This window comes from Streptopelia decaocto (genome assembly GCF_964273445.1).
Source record: "Streptopelia decaocto genome assembly, chromosome: 4".
Taxonomy (NCBI): Eukaryota; Metazoa; Chordata; class Aves; order Columbiformes; family Columbidae; genus Streptopelia; species Streptopelia decaocto.
This window is the reverse complement of record NC_138658.1, coordinates 38,782,941-38,802,343: the sequence shown is the minus strand read 5'-3', so window position 1 is coordinate 38,802,343 and position 19,403 is coordinate 38,782,941.

The window sequence follows — 19,403 nt, the reverse complement described above, 5'->3', positions numbered from 1 at the left end:
AACAACATCCCCAGATCCTTTCCTGCCTGGCAGCTTTCCAGACACTCTTCCCCGAGCCTGTAGCGCTGCCTGGGGTTGTTGTGATGCAAGTGAAGGAGGTGGCACTCGGCCTTGTTAAACCTCATACAATTGGCCTCAGCCCAACGATTCAGCTGGTCCAGATCCCTCTGTATGGCCATCCTACCCTCCAGTAGATCGACACTCCCACCCAGCTTGGTGTCATCTGCAAACTTACTGAGGGTGTACTTGGTCCCCTCATCCAGATCATGGATAAAGAGATTAAAGAGAACTAGCCCCAATACTGAGCCCTGGGGAACACCACTCGTGACCAGCTGCCAATTGGATTTGGCTTCATTCGCCACAACTCTTTGGGCATGGTCATCCAGACAGTTCTTTACCCAGGGAAGAGTACAACTGTCCAAGCCATGAGCAGCCAGATTATCCAGGAGAATACCGTGGCAAACAGTGTCAAACGCTTTCCTGAAGTCTAAGTACACAAGGTAGACAACAACCACAGCCTTTCCCTCATCCAGTAAGCAGGTTGTCTTGTCATAGAAAGAGATCAGGTTGGTCAAACAGGACCTGCCTTTCATAAACTCCTGCTGACTGGGCCTGGTCACTTGTTTGTCCTGTATGTGCTATGTGATGGCACTCAGGATGATCTGTCCATGACCTTCCCCAGCACAGAGCTCAGACTGACAGGCCTGTAATTCCCTGGATCCTCTTTCCAACCCTTCTTGGGCTGTCACATTTGCCAACTTCCAGTCAACTGGCACCTCCCCAGTTAGCAAGGATTGTGGATACATAATGGAAGGTGGCTTGGTGAGCACCTTTCACTAGCTCCCTCAGCATTCTTGGGTGGATCCCATCTGGTCACGTAGACCTGTGTGTGCTAGGTGGTGTAGCAGGTCATTAACCTTTTCCCCTTGGATTATTTGGGCTTCCTTTTGCTCCCTGTCTTCCAGGCCAGGGCGCTGCACACCTGGAGCACAACTGATTTGACTATTAAAGAACAACTGGAATAAATACCTAACTGGAAAATACACTCAAGTGTATTAATCACTCCAGTCTTTGTTTGGTAGGAGGGGAAAAAATAATTTCTAAAACCTGATCCAGTGCAGAGTCAATGCTTCTGAGGAGCTAAGGGACAATAGATGGGAACACCCATGTGAGAGGGCAGCAGTATAAATAAAGAAGAAAAACTAAAGCAAGCAGGCTACTATGCTTTCTTGTCTATTTATCCCCCAGCCCTGGCAGCTCTAGGATCCTGGACAGTAAAGATTCCTCTCCACAGCCATGTTACAAAATTTCTGCTCAAAAGTGGCCCGATCCAGTCAACAGAGCTTATGAGTTTATTTTCGGTACTTATTTTCAGCTGGTAGATCTTATTTCATCAGTAGATTTTCCTGACAGCAATGGGCTGTGAAAGAGGGGGAGGGGGGAGGACAAAGAGTACTTTCACTGTCAACAAGCTTTTAAAAGCAACTATCATTGTACATGACTACGGAAAGGGAAGGATGACCGAGACGCAGGCAGTCTGCCTCCACACGGGCAAGGGGGACGTCCGGGACCAGAGCCACCAGCTTCATTGCATTTGTTTTATGCAGGTAGCTCGAGGCGATGAGCCCAAGCCCGCATTGCTGGCACTCTGCTCTCTTCCATGCTGCGCTGGACTGATGAGATCCACTGTTCACTGCAGACCAGGAAAAGGAGAAAGCACAGCAGACAGAAACTACCCTCAGTGGCAAAATAGCAGCACTTGCGTAGAAAGCCACCCATGTTAATTAAAATATACTGAAGGAACTGCAGTTGATACTTCTGGTTGTTACAGATGCAGCAAAGCAGCGCATCCTCTCCCTTACATTCCACCTTCATGGTAGGTGACACATGGCAGCACCTTCCCCCCTTGGTTGCTGCACCAGCGATAAGCAGTGTCCCCCATTACGCAGCTCTCACCGCCAACACCTTCCCACCAAGACAAGGACTGTGGCACATTTCTCCAACCTTTGTGCCTCGCGCCAGCTTCACACCTCTGTCAATAACTTTGTGTCCACCCGACCTGAGAGACCCAAAAGCTCAGGATAGGAGGACACTCAGTGCAAGGTGTCAGTGCACACACACTTTGAGTGGTGGCTGTGGTCTTGCTGTGCCATTGCTGTACAGAACACTGAGCATCCAGCCTGGCTGACACACAGGGGCCATCTCCAGGTGGAAGTGTCGTAGTCTTATTTGTCATCCATACATTTCAATCCATGCTAGATGATTTTCTTCACTGAAGTTAAGCTGTGATTTGCAAGTAACCTTAGATAATTTCAAAGTTCACTGAAGTCAACAGGGAGGTTCCTGTTCATTCCAGTGAGTTTTGTTTCAGGTGGTTCACTGGCCTAAATACTCTTCATTCATCAGACCAACAAATGAGAAAAGATTCAGGAGTATTTTTAGCTAAAACCAGATTAAGCTGAAACATCTGCTACATTCAGTTACAGAGTTTATTGATCCTTGTAAACGGGAATGACCTTCAGATTTAACCTTGAAGCATCAGGTGTTTCATGCAAAAATAACCATGAATACTTTTTAAAAAATCAATCTCAAAAAAGCCTTAGGTATATTTTCTTATCATTTTACTGAATACACAGTCAGGACCTACAGCTTCCTCAGTGAACCTCAGTTTTACTTAAAAGGCAACTTATTTTTTCCATATTTATGTTCTAGACACACTTCCCTGTGACTCTGAGGGAGAATCCAAGCACATGAAAGATGTGAAGAATAAGCTTCATTAACAGCTTACTATCATTGTTTTATGTACTGGACTTTATTACATTCAAATATTTTGAAGACACCTGGGAAAATATTTCAAGATATATTTTTGTTACCTAGTGCTTTTTAGATATCATTGCTTTAGCTAGAGATCTGTCAGCAAATTGACTGATGTATCCATTTGTGTGTTATCTAATCCTTTGATGGGTGATAACCTGTTTTGTTGTGTTGAAATACTACAAGAGCAATTTGACAGAGCAACGCATTTTTGCCGTTTTAAGAAAATCTGTGTTCACCTTTATTTTCAAAAAGGGGGACAAAACTGCCATCATAAAATAATGAAAATATCAACTTCTCTAAGATATTAAGAATAGCAACAGTCAGAAGTTAGGAAATTAAATTGTTAGAAGTTTTAGAGTAAAAGCCTTAGGTACACTGAGCACAAGTCTAATTTTAGCAATTTTGAGCACAGTCAGCAGTGGAGGTCCTCCTTCCACAAACCATTCCTCCACTGTCCCAGAAGGAGTTGTTCTTTATGTTCCTTTACTTTTAAAGACAAGCTTTAAACAGAAAAGGTTTTAGGACACATGCTTAAAGGAGAACAACAAGAAGAGAGAACACCGTCCTTGTGTTTGTATCAGTCTTTTGTAATTGGATAATCACAGTTTTTAACCACTTCCAGGTACGTAAATATACATGAAAAAACTTATGCATGTGATGTTCTTTTCCTGAGCTGTTCAGGTATGGCTGTGCCGCAGAAACAATGATGTACTTTGAGCTGTTTTCTTTTAGAAAACTAAAAATGAAGAATAAAAATTGACTCAAATTACCAGCTGCACATCTGCAAAGTTTAAGAGGGTAGCTCTATGAGACAGAAAAGAAGAGACAGCTGGGGACTGCACTGTAGTCCGACCCCCATTAACACAAAAATGAGGTCCCATTACTATGGCAATCACCTTTGACTACAGGTGGAGTTAGTTGACATTTTTCCTCTTTCTGCAGTCTCCCTACAGGCCACATGAGAACCCAGGAAATACATCATTTCTGGAGGTAGAGATTTTTGTTTCAAAACACACAGAGGAATTTTATCCATCGTGCAGCATTGTTATCTCTGACTAGAAACACAGGAATTATACAACGTCCACCTGTGCAGCTGGCAGGATCCCACCCGATCCAGAGGACTCACGTTCCTTTGTATGGACTGTGAATTTCAGCCGGTCTCTGGTGTTATTGCAAACCAGAGGATATACACTGAATCCATAAGCTTACATTAATTTCTTCCTGTAATGTCTTTTAAAAGCCTCCTTTCAGCATGGAATAGGCCATAACTCCCCTTTGCATACACACCACCCACCCTCCAGACTTCATGAAATGGACACAATACCAGTGAAAGATTATAGTTGATAAACACTTTCCTGCAACACAGACACATGCAGAGGCACCCATCTAGCTGTTTGTCCTTTCTTGAACAGAGCTAAATGCCCTGTGAGTTATACTGGCATTATCATTGTGAAAATGAGCTTATTGGCTTCTTATCTAGAACAGTAAGAATAGCTTACTTTATTATGGAAGTTACTAGTATGTGATTTATTAACTTCTCTCACTTAAATGCATTCAGAGCCCAGAAACCAAGCTTGGCAAATGACATAAATTTTCACAGAAAACAGAGGACCCTGCAATATAGTCATATTTCTGAACATAGTCAGCTTTTGTTATTAAGTAAAGCTGATTTTAAGTGCAACTGCTGATTTAGCACTTATACAATACAAGGGCTAATGAACTTCAGATTCCCTATATTTAACATGTATACATTTCCTCAAAGTAGCTTCATTGCTCAGTAGAAAATGTCTTCTGCATGATGCAGACTAAAGTCTGGAAAAACAGTGCTTTAAGTTTTCATTAATAATATAACATTCCAGTTAACTACTATGTTTTTCAGGAAGCCACTTGTAACAAAAGTTAACAGTTCTCCAAGGAAAAATGAGTTTAACCTTAGCAATAGTAGTCACTGCCAAATAAAATATAAAACTGTCTCCATTAAAAACATTTTTTAATTTGGTGTCAAAGTGCAAGAGTAGATTTTTGTTTAACATTTCTATTAGTATTTAAGTATTTCAGACGCATAAGACTTCCAAATATAAGACCTAATTCCTTCATTCTTTAGTTGGTCCAGGATGCTAGACAGCTTAATATAACCTTGTAATCTGCAGGGTTTTCTCCATTGTTTTTCATTTGGCAATTCGTCTTTTTTAATGGTCATAAAGGTAACAGTCTGTAAAATCTGTTTCAGGTTTTCTTGCTCAGTTGTACTAATCTTGGTATCTTTTTATAAGAGGCTGGTGTCTTTTTTCAATTAGAATTCTCTCAATGATTCTTCATGATGCGGAAAGTCTTATCTCTTCAAGGAATCTGACTCTGTTAGCCTAAAGTGACCTCAATTTTATACACAATAGAAATAATTTGTTTTCTTTACCTCTACTTTTTAACACAGTCACACTTAGATGATCTTTTCTGGTAACCTCAGTAAGAACTTAAAAAGAGGATTTAGGTAAAACATTATAGGAACAGAAAAGCTAATTGAAATTTCAATAAAAAATTAATTGCCACATCCCACTACAATAAAGAGGTCAAACCATTCTCTTATGCTCATAGTGCACATTGTCAGAAATACACTGATGCAGAAAAAAGACCAGTAATGGTACCATTGATCTTGCATGCATTTGCAATTGTGAGGAGGATAAACCAAAACATTTATTAACCCTGTTCTCATCACAGCACAGTGAGCATACCCAGAGGGACAGGAAATGTCCAGATGTATGCTATCAGATTTACACTACTTTGCATACATTTATATAGTCATATAAAAGGTAATCCTGGGATGTTTATGAATTTCTATAAACTAGGTCAAGAATGCACAGGAAAATTCCCTGGAAGTTTCTCCTCTATTTCCACAGCTTTTAGACACAGTGTGATGGGTGCTTCCTTCCTAGATGTGCTTTCTCCCACTAAAATACATTTGTTCACTGCAGAGAGATCTTTTTGGGAATATCTACCCACTCCTTATTGTTTTTCTTGACCCAAACTAATCCCAAATGCATATTAGCTTCATACCCTTGAAACACTTAGATCGCTCCCATGTTTTCACCCCACCAGCACTGTTGGCTGCTGCTGTTAGGATTTCTGATGGACATTGATATATTCTTCTTATATAGCAACTACAGTAGTGATGGAAATCCAGTGTGATCTGTCCATAATACTAATGGTCTACTTCTACTATACCATGAATATAAAACATCCGTGTCATATTTCCCGTAACTGGACCACTTATCTTTTTATTTTGTGCTAATGATAGAATTATATCTTGCATCCTTGCATATTCTCATATTCTGCTTACAATACAGTGAGGAACAACTCTGTAATCAGTAATTTTTCACTCAAGAATAGAATTTAATCACATCAAATTTGCTGACAGTAGATACAGTTCTCATGAAAACAGTTTTTGTTAAGGTCTTTTCTATCCAATCTTGATATCTGGATAGAACTACAAGTATATTAATACATTTTCCCAAAATGTTATAAGAATCTTTGCCTACAGACTTGCACTTCACCTAGGTGGTCTCTGTCCACTGTTATCTAAACTCCAGCTTATTGTTAAACAGAAAAGAAGAAAACAAATTCTAAAATGATGCTCAAATTCTTATACTTTCTCTGAAGAAGTGCTCTGATATATTATACTGGGATTAAAAAAAAAGCCCTCAAAACACTGAGTTCAATAACATACCAACTTTATTCTAAACCGTTATTTTATTGTTTTTACATGGCTTCCTTTTTTTTATTTTTGTGTGAAAACACTGTATTTGTATAAGTTTTGTTTTGAATTAGCTCCATTTTTTTGAATTAGCACCCATTTTCTCTTTTTTTCATTGTATGTAAATTAGTATGTAATGTTTCTCTAGACATTTTTGTTCCATGCTGTTTGAAAGCATTTAAAGATTGCAGCATCTGTAATTGTTTCTTGCAGGGAATGTTAGAGAGCACTGTCCAGTCGCAGATATCAGGAACACATCATTGAGTGGAGTTTCATGTCCTTGCACTATTTCAATTTCCTTTCAGAACCGTAAGGAACGGGCAAATACAAATCTCGTGCACAAAGAAACTTGATCTGAATCAGTAAGGTAACGGAAAATTGATCTGAATTATAACTACTTCTGAAGATTACACCAAGTATTTGCCTATATTTTTAGTGAATTATAAATTTTGCTCAAGTGCCTTTAGAAGCTGGGCTGTTTCTAGACTGTTGTAAATAAAAGATGGTGTAGAAATGTCCTCTTGAAAATTATTATACATCTTTTTGCATGCGCAGGTTTGTTAAGCCTGAGTACTTTCAAACTCTATTATTCTGAGAGTCAGTATTCACGTGATATATGGAAAATCACACAAAGTCCCTAAACCAAAGAGAAAAGATCAGGGGTCAAAGAGAGGACTCATTTCACAAGTCAAGAAGAGCTAATTAAGAAAAAAAATATAATTCTTTTTTCTTCTCCAGGCAAGTCTTAAAAGATTTGAAAACTCATGGGTTGAACTAAATAGCATTGAACATTGAGTTAAACTATATTGAAACTGGCATGTCATTCCCAGCTTGACATTCAAGACTGAATCAACAGCTAATTTCCCACTACACCAACATCAGATGGGGAGGGCAATGCTGTGCTTTGTGGCTAAGAAGTTTCCCAGAGCCAAACAGCAAAGGCAGAAGGCTCGCTACTGGGATTAGCAGGTGTTAATAACAAAGGGAATAGGGAATAACATGGGGATTTTGGTGCAACCACTGGCAACACTCTTCCCTGCTCATTTCTCTGCCCCTGCCTTCCCTCTCTTCAACAAAACTTGAAGACAAATCTTTTCACCTCAGTCTGTATCGAAAAACAGCATGGAGTGCTGAAAAGGCAATGGCTCTCACTGCATTTCTTCATGTTTAGGTTAAAAGTAATTAAAATAATTTAATAAAGAGAAAAAGTTGTAATCAGACTCAGCATTTGTTTCTCTTGATAATTTGAACAAAGTGCAAATTTGGGTAACCTTCAGTTATTTTAAGTGTTAAGCCCCCATATCTTCCACAGCTAATAAACTCATTTTGAGGAAAGAGATGTGGAATTAGACTTAGACTTTAATTACACTGCCCCAGGAGGAAAATCTGCCTTTGGCATATAGAGTATGTTAATAACACTACTAAGGAGTTAACAGATTTCTGTATACTGAGTGTATGAATACTAGGCCATTGCTGATTTCAGCAGGAGACACAATAGAGCAAGGGAGAAAATTATACTTAAAATTTAAAATTGAGAGAATCAGAGAAGCAATGAATAAACCATGTTGGAGAAGATAAAGAAGGTGAGGAAACTAGAAACTATTAGACAACTTACTTTAATTGTACCACTAACGAACTTAAACCTGGCTGTGATCACAGAATGTCATGAATCAAGAATGGCTTTAATGAAGTTAATGTTATACTACACTTTTTGAATTTGTCTAAGGCTAAATCATGTCCTAAGTATTATAACTTCTAGGGCTACAGAAGAAAAAAATCTATGTTTTTATTTATCATGTAGCCAGGGACGGCTGGTAGCTATCCAGTTGTAAGCATTATTGCAAGCGATGTTATTCACCACTCAAATTACAGTGAACCGGTTCACTTTTCTTTTGACTGATCACATTTAGAAAGCCAAGGAAGTTTTAAACAATTGCTTTATTTATACTTATTATACATTCTTCAGAACTGTCCCACATGCCAACGCTTACCATTAGAGAAGTCACGTTATAGGTAAGGAGACAAAGTGAGAGTATGAAATAGATTTCCAGTTCCTTTCTATTAAAAACATAACCAATTTTTGCAAGTATCTCTGCCAGTTCAATGGAACAGTAGCGTAACACACTAGCAAGTGCAATAAATGGTATTTGCTGACACGAACATTTTAATTATGCATTACAGAAATGTAGTCAATTTTGGAGGATCTTCATACTTGTATCCTCAATTCATAATTATTTCAACAGTTCCATATGTCATCACTTGATCAACGGAATAGCACGAGAAGCCCTTATGTATACATTACAATGATACAATATCTGTAATAAAAGTGTAGCACACAGCAATCTTCCTCACCACCACCTGCAATATAGTTTAGTCTGTGATATTAGAACTGATGCTATGATACTGGCAGGCCTTGCTATCATTCCCTTGCAAGGACTAACTGAACATAATGACCTAGAAATAAAACTGTAAGATGTCTGGAAGTGTCAGTGGACTTCAAAAAAGCTGTGCCCGCACTGAAATAATTTCCTCATTAGCACAGGACTTTGATTTCCACAAAGGAACCCTGAAATCAGCACTGTTTTCCACAGTCACACAGACAAAAGGTCTGCCCATCTTGACTCTGATCAACTCCCAGTTGCCAAACTGGCATCATCTGTAGCTCAACTGAGCTTTGACTACGTAATCTGCAGCTCCTTCCATAGCAAAAAGAAAACTGTCATTGCTCAGGCAGCACTGACTGTATGTTTAACATCAAAAGGGATGCAGAAAAGGTAATCTGCCACTCAAATCACATTTCACTAGAGCTGTGCAGGGCTCTGGAGCATAAACATGAGTTTGCCAGTTTGAATTTGAGTTGGCAGAAGCACAGCAGCGACAGAAAGCAGACTGACAGCGAAAGGTCAAGTGTGATGAGTAGATCTAGAAAGTGTCAGTTCAGGGGTGGTATTTAGCGACACCATCTGTAAATGGGACCAGATGAGGTGGCCTGAGGACAATCTGTAGGAGACAGAGGAAGAAGAATGAATCTCAGAGCTCTAATAGAAACTGAAAGTAGATACAAGCTGTAAAGAAGCACGGTTTTGATTATAAGAATAGAAAAGAAGCTAGCAGGGTATACAACACTAGTCTATATAAAAAGGACTGACAGATCATAGGATTTCTGAGAAAGGCTAAGGTTATGAAGCCTGAGAAATACTCCCAACATTGTACTGCTATCTTCATGTATACTGACAATACTTCTTAGGCGGGGAAACAAAGTCTGCTTAAAAGAAAATTTAAAAATCATAATGGAATCGAGCTTTTCCAATTGGTCAGATAAATGACTATTTACGCATAGAAAAAAAACCCGCACCACCCATCTTTGCATGGCACTTCCCTCCTCAGTCAAAACGAAGCTGAAATGGGCCAGCATATTATATATCAGATCCCTGATAATGTGCGATATTTTACTAGCAACATTTAGCATGTGTAACCACTAATTCATTAACAGAATTAATGTAAACTTCATTGTCTCACACTTGAATTAGGATTCTACATTGCCTGTCCAGGTCAGTGTTACAGGAGAATGGATATTGCCTCAAGCTTTCTCTGATCGGTGGATCTTGAACTTTCTTGTCCAAACTGGGATCTTTCACAAAATAAATCATATCCCAGACACTATATATGAGCCCTTTAATTAGGGTATTCTTCCAGAAGACAAAGGATGTGGATTTGGACCCATCTCTGAAATTGAGGTATTAAACTTTTCTCCCCCCTATTACAGGCAAATGCACCAACTACCAAGTTATTCTGAAAGAGTAAGACTACTTTTGGAAAGGGACAACTGAAAGAAACAGTTTTGAAAGAAATCACCCAAGAAAGAAATCCAACTAATGAAGATCAAATAAAGAGTATGTTTAATCTTGAATAAGGTACATAAACCTTAGGAAAGAAGAGAATGAAAGATATATCCATGTAGACTTGTGCATTTCTTCTCCCCCTAAATGACAGAGCAGTTAAATGATGCAGCCCTGTACACTAATTTACAAAGCGCTTTTCAGTCCAACACAAGACATCTGGGTTTTTCTGTTGTTGTATTTTAAATTGCAAGGTAACATAACATAAGAATCCAATCAAACAAAAGAGAAAGTGAATTCTGTATTATCTTTTAAACTGGTTCTTCAGAGTGTCAACAATTACTGTAAATTCAGATAATCTATTAGATCTAACAAGTCTTTATTCCTACTTTTTACCTAAAAATGTTTGACCAGAACTTACAAACATAAAAAGGGGTATTGATATGTTTGTTACTTCCAGCATACATGTAAAAATTTTGCTTACTTGTTCTACCAGAAACACTGATGAAAATTAACACCTCCAGGTGCTTTCGTAGTTTGTTCTTAGAATTACTAACATGGAAAAGAGAAAGAAACCACAGAAAATGCAACACTGCCCTAAGTATTGCAAGCCGGGGTGGTGGGTTTATTTTTCCTTTTAAAAAAATACTACTTCATCCTTGTCATAGAGCTGTTACCTCCATACTTTCAGTTCACTAATAGCTTGATATGGAAGACCTACAGCAGGAGCTGTAAAATGTATGGTTATTTATTTGATGGAGAAAGAAAGTCAAATTTAAAATCTCTTATATTTACCAATGATTACTGTCTTGCATAGTAGAAGAAGATTATGACTGCTATTTTTAGCTAAAGATATGTTAACAAATATCACTGTCACTGAAATGATAAAATAAATTACAGCACTGTATATAAATATCTAGTAATGACTAAGTCTTAAGAGGCTTTGTTAAGCATTGAGATGCTCATAAAACTTCTTGCAAATCATTTTGATTCAGATAGTAGAATGAAACTATTCTTCTTCTAAAACAGAATTTTCCAACTTTGCCTGGAGGTTGTGGGACAAAAAAGACATATGAAATCAAAGCTTGGCAAATTCATGTTGCTATTAAATTATGTTCTGATTTAATAATAAATAATCTTTTTATTCTTCTTAAAATTTCATCCTTAACATCTTTGGCATTGTAGAAATTATTAAAACTAACTTTTCAAATTTAAGGAAATGTAGGGCACTGCCCTGTAGAGCTGCTTTTATTCTGCTGCAAAGCTATTTTACTTTTTTTTTAAACTTTACCCGAGAATCTTAAGACTGTTCCGTAAGACCAAGATCCCAGAAGGTGTTTTCATATTGCTCCTTGGCAGTCTTTTTAACAGTCAAGTTATCCATCCAGCAATGGATAACTGTCTTGCAGTTACTGTAGTTATGATTCTTTCTTTTTTGTTTATTTTCATTATGGTTTTGTTTGTTTTGTTGGTTGTTTTTGGTGGGTGTTTTTTTGTTTTGATTTTTTTTGTTTTTTTTTGTTTGTCATGGTGAGACTCTAAGGAAAGGAGGATAACAATAAAAATGCTAAAATACTATTGGAATACTTCAGAAAGAGTAACATAAGGCATCAGATGTGCTGGGGCAACTATGGAAGGTCATTCACATGCAGTTGTGACACACTTTTAAGACAGAGTTCAAATACAAGCGAGCTCTACACCAAACCCATGTATTCCTGCAGAAGAAGCAACATTACATATGAAAGATTAATCAGAGCACAAGCCATCACATAAACAGAATTAATGATCCAGACTCAGATGGAAGCAATCCAAGTTCAAATTTCATTAAGACCCCAAGTAAGGTGATAGAAAAGATACATCATAGGAAATTTAATGATACTGTTTGCATAGCAATGCGTTACTCATTACCAAAGGATTCAGAACATACCTCTTGGGAAATGACCCTTATTGATGCAGAAATAATGTAAATTTTATTATATTGAAGATCACCCCACCTTCCAGACCTGATTTTGAGGAATTAATTAAATTTTGCTCCTGAGAGAAGATCTTAAGAGACTCTCATATTGAACAGACACTATGTAGGAAACCACCTATGCAGGAAGACAAGCACAATCTAAGAATTTGCACAGAGACGTGCAAATACAAATCTGACTGATAAAGAGTCTGAACAAGACAGTCTCAAGCAAACTTTTTGAAGTACAGATCCTTACATTTCTCAAAAAAATCAGATTTAACTTAACTGGCAAGCTGCCACTTAAAAGCACCAGAGAAAAACAAGTTGAGGGGAAAAATGTGTCCTTCCCCAGTTAAATATTGCTTTCTTCCTGTCATAACTGCACAAAAAGAATGAAGGCTGCTTCTGGTTTGTCACTGACTGACATGTTTGCAGTTATGTATTGGAAGTGAAAGTCCTACTTATTTTCCTTTTCTGCTCTTCTTCCATCCCCCAACATATCCCCTTAAACTTCTTGCCACTAATTGCAGGTTGCCTTCAAATTCTTTGTACTCTGTGATTCCTAGCAAAAAAATAAATCAGTGTCAGGGCAAAAGGAATGGCATTCAGTTGCTATTTAACAAATCACATTTAAATTCCCCAGCTCAGCCTGCAAGTAAAGCAAAGGTCTGTGTTCTGTTCCATCACATCATGCTTCATCCCTCAGGTTTGGTCCCTTTCAGATCCTGCCTTTGCTCGGTTCCTCTCCCCAGCTCTTAGGATGGCACAAGCTCCTGCTCCCCATTAAACAGGCTCCTACCTCCTTCCTTGAAAAAGTTGTTTCAGATAGCTATTCTCCTGGAGAGTAATACATTTTCTCTGTAACTTGCCACTGAGTTTCAGCTGTATACACAGAAAGTCGCTGACATCTCCTGCATCTTTCTAAACAATTTTGTCCATCATTTAGCCCAGAAGCTTCCTAGGGTAAATACCTCCATTCTGCTTATACTTGAACTATGAATTATCTGGAAATCTTTCATTCGCACATGCTACCATGTCTACCAGTAGGAGTATTTTCCAGTAAAACCAAAGTGCATTTATATATGGTTGGTTAGTCAGTAGAAAAAAAATGAAATTTCCAGATTTAGAGCTTGTCTTTGCATTGCTCTACACAAGTAGAGAGCAGTAGTCACCAAGCAGCACCGCAGAGCACTGACTGTAAAGCAGTGTGCTTTGAATTGGCCAGAAAAATTTTTTACTCATCATTTAGATCTTTCTCAAGTGGAAAAAGTCAGTATAACTGACACTAACCATGCAGATACAGCAAAAAGTAAATAAAAGCACTCTGTGTATTTACATACGTGTATACATACATAAAAACATATATATGGGTAAGAGGTATCTAGGTACACTACCTGTTCATTGTTAAAAAAAATCATCACCTTCATCACTCTTCATTGTTTCCACCTGCTGCACTGGAGAGTGCCCCAGAGGCTGGCTAACAGAGGGAGTTTTCCCTTTCCCTTTTCTTTGTCTTTCTGCTTTGCTTTCATCCTACCTCAAATCCACCTTTCACTGTTCCAACATACGCCATCAGCTACAGATCCCACTATGAAATTTTTTTCTCATGTGAACCTGCCTCAATATCCTTTGTGCAACAGTAATATTGACAAATAGATACTACAGTCTTTATTCAGTTGGTGCGTTTTATTTCATGCGGTTTTTATCAGCCTAATCTGAAATAAGACAGTAATAATGGCAATGTGTCATTGCTGTACCTGTCTGCACGTAAGCTGAATATAAACTCAAATATTTTCAATGTGTTGTGACTTCCAAGCAGTAGGAGGCTTCTTTTAGCTGCCCCCTGCCACCTGCTAGCTGCCATAACAGTAATTTTGGTATGTTTCTGGTTTCCTTATGATAACAGGAGAAGCTGAGTCTACCCTAAGGCACAAGCCTGCCTTTGAAGCAGCAATCCATGCTGGACACACACACACACACACACACACACACACACACACTCTCCAGTACCCTAGTGACTGATGTTTTAAAAGCAAGATATAATAAAATCAATTCCCCTTTCCTTAACATGGTCTACTCTATATAGCATTAAACAATATCTAATGATGAACCAAGTTACCAGAAATGTCAGTTTCTGAGGTGGAGTGAGGGGGTCTTGTTTTCTGTTGTTGTCTAGAATTGTCAAGTTGCAGATGTCTCTGTTCTAACATCAGTGGTCTGTGCATCATGTAGCATGCCTAAAAGTCTCCAGTTAACAGAAACTATAACATTTCACAACTGCTGAGTTGATCTGATGCACCAATAATATAAAGAGCTTTGGATTTCTTTTGGTGCCAGATTTTTTTTTTAAACCATCAAAGTTAAATCCATGATGTGAAAAAAAATTAATGCTACTCAACAAAGTAGGAAGCAGACATCACTTAGCACTATATGCAGCATAGGCATGCTGATTATCATGCCTTTGTCTGATTTTGCTACCACTTTATAGTCTGCTACCCATACCCTGATAGGCTCCAGCTTCCATAATCATTGTCAGATCTTTACGCCACCTGTTGGGAGTAATATTGCCAGACTCTTAGGGCTGTAACAGCTGTTTACTCATTTTTATATCAGGCAGAGAGAGAGACATTTTATGCAAGTCAGGCTTATAGTTACTTCCTTTTAAAAGAAGAAGGAAAAGAGAGAAGCTGTATGTGAGCTTGAAAAGAAAGACAATGTAATAAAACCTTATCTTTCTGTTGTTCAGTTTCAATTTACTATTCCAGTTTAGCTCAATCAGAATTAGAGAAGTGCCCCTACTTTAAGGGCCAAAAATTCAAAAGATAATTCAAATCTCACCACAAAATATTCATAAACAATGATGCCTCTTCATTATCCTTATATTTCCTTGAATTTATTTTCTCACTTCGCTGTTTCATTTATCATATTACTTTGCACCTCACCCTCCCTTTCCTTAGATTTTAAATCCATTTAAAGGTTTTTGTAATGTCTTGTACAAATTTCTAAAAAAAATAGTTATGTGAGTTTTGATGCCATCTACTTGTTAAGAGTAAGAAATACACTAAATGATAAAGCATGAATAGACAAAGGACAAAAAAAATATTTAAAAGTTTAATGTAGAGAGTTTCCAGGAAAGCATATTTGTTTGTTTGTTTGTTTGTTTGTTTGTTTGTTTGTTTGTTTGTTTGTTATAATAAGAGGATGTCACTTGTTGCGGATGAGACGGACAAACGACATAGACAAAGTTCTTAAGTACAAACAGCATTCTCCATGTATTGCCACAAACGACTTTTTATACAGTCTTTACCAGCTCAAGTGTCTTTTTGCTATTGGTTACGAGTTCCAGTGGTATCACCTCATTGGCTAATTTTGCTATCATCAATTTTACCCTTTTACTCTCTTCTCACGGGTATACTTTAATGTCTCTTGATACTCCTTTACTCCCATCTTTCTCACGGGTAGACCTTAATATCTTCAAGGCTAATTTTTGTTCCCATGCCCTCCATCAGGGAAGCCACGGACCCACCGTAGTCCCCCACAGTCACTATTTCCATCATTGCCTTAATTTCTAACATTTGCCTCTGTTTCAAGTTTGTCATTTCTCAAAGACTTTGTTTATATATATGTAAGTAGTAAAGAAACTTTATTCCTGCTTCAAAATGTCATAAGCTAGGAACAAACACTCAAATATTTGCTGACTTACTAGTTAGAACTTCAGTCTCTGCTACTGCTTGTTACCCAGTCCACATTTCCAGTACTCTGCTTTATGCATTGATCAATGCACTGAATTGTGCAACAGTTTGCACACAAACTAATTTCACATTTAAATTACAAAACAGAAAGAGACCTGCCTGGTAGATGAATACCTAGCATTCATAAAACATTTCTGATCCACATGCATTTCCACAGACTTCACACTGATGACTGACACCATGCAAGTAACAATACAAACCAAGAAAGCAGGATGACAGTGAATGACAGGTTTATTTTACCATAATTTAGCCTGCTCAATGTTGAAGTTTTCCATATAAACAAATTGTGAGCAGGCAGACGACTAAACACTGATAGCAAATTTACATGGTTCATTTCAAACACCTACTTCGATGATTGTGTTCATCTTTATGGTCATTTAATTTCTTAAACATCTATTCCAAAAATAACCTTTAAATTTTGCAAATATTGAAAACTTAAGCACAAACCAAATACAAATACTGAATATATTAAAAACCTCACCTAACTAGGAAGCAACTCCAAAGACAAGCAACAGCTTCTCCTGACCCAGAACTTTCTTTGCTTTTCCTTTCTAAAGGTTTTAACATCTCTTAGAATTTAAACTAGAACTTTTCTTGTATAAAACCCATGCTCACATGTACTACTACTATTAATACTACTGAAACCAATATTGAACAACCTAGTCTGTACTCATTTTTGAGTTCTCAGAAAATGCTTGTATTTTCAGACCCTATAGCAGAGTGTCAATAAATAAGATAGAAATGAATAGTTGTAGGAAAAATTAGGAAAGTGATGTTCTTTCATATTTTCTTTCTCTTATAAAACTGGTTTTTGTCACAAGCACAGAACTTTGAATGAAATATGATGACTTCCACTCCTCTTTTCTGCCAAAAACCCAGGTGTTGTCCTCTAAGTGAAAGATCACTGTAACTATTGAAGGTTTTGGGTCCATTCCTGTGCATTTGAATGGCCTGCTTCTTTCTACGGAAAAACATAGCCTTTCAATGTCAGGCAAAAATTAGTCTGTTTCAATGTAGCAGTGAAGCTCAACAGGCAGCAATGTCACTGGGTATGAGCAATCACTTTTTTCATCACTATGTAGTAGAAAAATTGAGACACCATAAAAATCAGACCTACAATATATTACAGAATGCCATCTAATTTTTGTTAAGGTTTGTGATTTTATGTACTGCTTACTCATTATTCCTACTATGTTTTTAAGTACATCAGACTAAGTCAGGAATGGTTCCAGCTTACTGGCAAGACATCCATAAAAATTCATTAAGAAATAAATCAGGACATCTATTTGTAACGTCATCAAGATTCATTAGGGTGATTAGATGTTAAAAATACAAAGACAACCATTAAAGTGAAAAGTGTGGCATTAGTCCATACCTCTACTGTCTGAGTATAATTTTAATAGTCAACTACTGACTAATGAAATATCTTTCCCCACCATTTACTCCCATGCTTGCTAAAAAATACATGACCAGCAAAGGCTGACATTCCTTGTTTTCAACAGTAGTCTGAATCCTAAAATTAAGCCTTAAGTGTATTCCAAACAAAAGAAAATTCCTAGTCCAGGAAGAGATTTTACCTCTGTGTTGGTAAAAGAGGTCACCAGCCACCATTTTGGTATTACTACTATGCAGAACTCTGAGAGAGGCGATCCTGTAAGAGGTCCAACATCTCTCTCAGGAAAATCTGACTAGTTTAAATTAAAAATGTTTTCACCAAGATTTAATGAATTTGCTTTTAACTGATCTGGTATGATCCTTTCCTTCAAAGACCTTTGGAATAGTAACCTCTGGCATGCAATCTACCCTGTAGTCTTAAGGGGATTTTTAAGCCTTAAGATGTTAGATGGTATAAGACTGGACTAAGAAAAGAGAGATACAAGTGTTTTAATGAATACAACTAATGGAGCTCTAAGCAACACAGACCTAATTTCACAATAGTTATGCTAAGCTGGTCTAACAGGAATAACCTACTCTGTAAAAAGCACTGGAAATATATCAATGCATTATATGAGCCGTGATTATTTAATAACAGTATCAGAAAAACTAGCTTAACTGCAGATAGGTGTTCCTGTTTATGTTCATTACACAAAGAAGTTGTTAGTTTAAATAGGTGAAAAAATAATAAAACAGGAACTTCAGACTATGACAGTGTTTTTCCTGTACTCTACTCATGGTCACACAGAAGTACCCATTTGCAGGTACAAAGAAACCCCTCTAAAATGTAGGAAACTGAGAAAGATTTTTTTCCCCAAAGATGGCCCAGTTGTTAGTGGTTTGTAATGGAGTTTTTATAAGGCAGAAAGGTGGTCATACAAAAACCCAGTCACTTCCAAACAGAGCATCTGTCTACCATCTTGTCACGGAGGCACCCCGAGGTTAGCACTCCAAAAGTGACTTGAATACAGGTTCGGTTATCAGTTGAGGAAAATTATTCAGGGGCAGCAACTAATACAACAGGCGGTCCGCAGAGTGCATGCACAAAACAATGCCGGAGCCGCCCAAGTCCGGGAAGAGTACACACTTGCCTGAACATGGTGTGGGATTATTTTAAAGGGATACACGTACTCGTATTGAGTACAGGAAGTGTACACTCGCAATCCTGCGAAGGTAAATTTATAATACGCTCGCAATCCTGCGAGAAGAAATACACATGCAAATATGCACAGAATATTACACGTGCTTATGTGGAAGCACGGGAGGAAAATACACTCGCAACTGTGCAAGAAAATAATTTATACACGTGCTCATATTGAGCACGGAAAATACGCGTGCAAATGTGCACGTAAAGTTACACGTGCTTATGTGGAAGCACGGGAGGAAAATACACCCGCGATTATGTGAGGATTAATTTTACACGTGCTCATACTGAGCACGGAAAGTTACACGTGCAAATGTGCACGGAAAGTAAATACACTCGCAATCCTGCGAGGAGAAGTTTTACTCACACCCGTGCCAGCACAGCAAGTGGAGTCTCCATCCTGGGGGGGCTCTCGGCGGCACCATCTCGCTCGTGCTCCGAGAGACCCGTGACAATGGGCGGAGTCTCGACAACAGTCCCGTTTTTTTATTGGCTGATCAGATCTGACTGTAGGCATTCCAGAAGCTTCTCTGCACCCCCACCCTGGCTGTGGGGTGCTCCTGAAGCCTCCAAACATCCCCCACAGTGGCTGCGGGCGCCCAGCGGCTCCCTGGTGCCTCGGCACTCCCTTGTCCTAACAGCCCTGGCCAGGGGGCTCTGGGGCCAAACAAAAGAAGCTGTTGGCCTCAAACAGCAGAGAGAGAGGGAGATGTGT